The following is a 2,001-nucleotide window of genomic DNA, read 5'->3' as shown; positions in this document are numbered from 1 at the left end:
GTTGTGTTATGAATACCACAGAAAATATTATGCACTCTCAAGATCACATTTAATAGAATAATATTGCTTAAATATATAGTTATTGGACTTTGCATTTTGGAAAGTCCCAGCTGAGAGGAAGATGGCAAAAAACTGAAATTATTGGGGGTGAAAATGACTTCAGGCCAGTTTGTTAGGAAAATGAGGGAAATGGTAACAGAATACTTATACAGCTGAGTGAGTATAATTTTATGGATGAGAAATTTTGTTCAACCAATTGATCACTTCTTTGACAAAGTAACTAGCATGTTAGATAACAAGGAAGCTAATGGATGTCCGTGAAGTGCCCCATAAAGGATTACCGCATTAGATAAGCACCTGTGGACTTGAATGTAATAGGTTAAGTCCAGGGGGTCAGATATGGGGCTTTATGTGTGGGCCAGATATATTGTCAGTGCAGAGGAGCTAGGAGCAAGGTCAAGTGTGCATCCACAGTCAAGGTCTGGAATAGTACTAGGTATGCAGTCAAAGCTGGGACAATGGGAGTGTTCAGCACTGGGAACCTAAGGAGGTAAGCAGCTATGATCATGGTAGAATAGGGGGCCAGGTGTAAGGCTGGACTCAGGGTCAGGAATGAGAGAAGGTATGCAACTGGAGTCAGGGTCAGGAGTAGTACCAGGTGTGCAGTGAGACCCAGGTTGGTCAACATGGGCTAACTGCTTCATTATAATCTGATTTCCATACATGAATACACTAAGATCATTCATGTGCTGCATCTGTTGATCAGAGCCTGGGCTCTACTGTGTAATGTAATTAGCAATGTCATTTAGCCTAACCTTATTCATAGCTAATCCAATTTAAAGCATAAATACTGCATTCAAGTGTAAGTTAAAAGACTCGCTACAGTATGCACCAGATTGCACAATTTCAGGCTGAAAAATGGAAAAGCTCCGTACCAATGGGAGGGGGGACATCCCCCTCCCACCCCCTCCCTCACACTTCCCCCCCTCTGGTCTCTCACAATTTCTCACTCCCAATTCTCAACCAATGTTGGCAGCCCTGCTGAAAGTAAGCATGCAGGTACAGAAGGCAGTGAAGAAAGCCAATTGGCCTTCCTTGCAAGAGGATTTGAGTTTAGGAGCAAGGAGGTCCTACTGCATTTGTACAGGGCCCTGGTGAGACCACACCTGGAGTATTGTGTGCAGTTTTGGTCTCCTGATTTGAGGAAGGACATTCTTGCTATTGAGGGAGTGCAGCGTAGGTTCACCAGGTTAATTCCCGGGATGGCAGGATTGACATATGCTGAAAGAATTAGTCGACTGGGCTTGTATTCGCTGGAATTTAGAAGGATGAGAGGGTATCTTATAGAAACATATCCATTTCTTAGAGGACTGGACAGGCTAGATGTAGGAAAAATATTCCCGATGTTGGGGGAGTCCAGAACCAGGGGTCACACACAGTTTAAGAATAAGGGGTCGGCCTTTTAGGACTGAGATGAGGAAAAACATTTTCACCCAGAGAGTTGTGAATCTGTGGAATTCTCTGCCACAGAAGGCAGTGGAGGCCGATTCACTGGATGTTTTCAAGAGAGAGTTAGATTTAGCTCTTAGGGCTAACGGAATCAAGGGATATGGGGAGAAAGCAGGAACGGGGTACTGATTGGGGATGATCAGCCATGATCACATTGAATGGCGGTGCTGGCTCGAAGGGCCGAATGGCCTCTACTCCTGCACCTGTTGTCTGTTTCTATGCTGCCTGACCCGCTGAGTTACTCCAGCACTTTGAGTTTGCGTGGAAACAGGCCCTTCGGCCCAACTTGCCCACACCGGCCAACATGTCCCAGCTACACTAGACCCACGAGGCGGTGCCAGATTGCTTTTTTAAGGCCAAATTCCAGAAATCTGGCATTTTTTCAATGTTGTTGGCATCAGAAAATTAATTTGGCCTTTTGACCTTTTCTAATAAAATTATCTGCACGAAAATGACACACCATCCTTTCTCTAAAAACATCTTCCTGGAGAG

This window comes from Amblyraja radiata, chromosome 45 (genome assembly GCF_010909765.2).
Source record: "Amblyraja radiata isolate CabotCenter1 chromosome 45, sAmbRad1.1.pri, whole genome shotgun sequence".
Taxonomy (NCBI): domain Eukaryota; kingdom Metazoa; phylum Chordata; class Chondrichthyes; order Rajiformes; family Rajidae; genus Amblyraja; species Amblyraja radiata.
Note: the sequence above shows the minus strand (reverse complement) of the source record.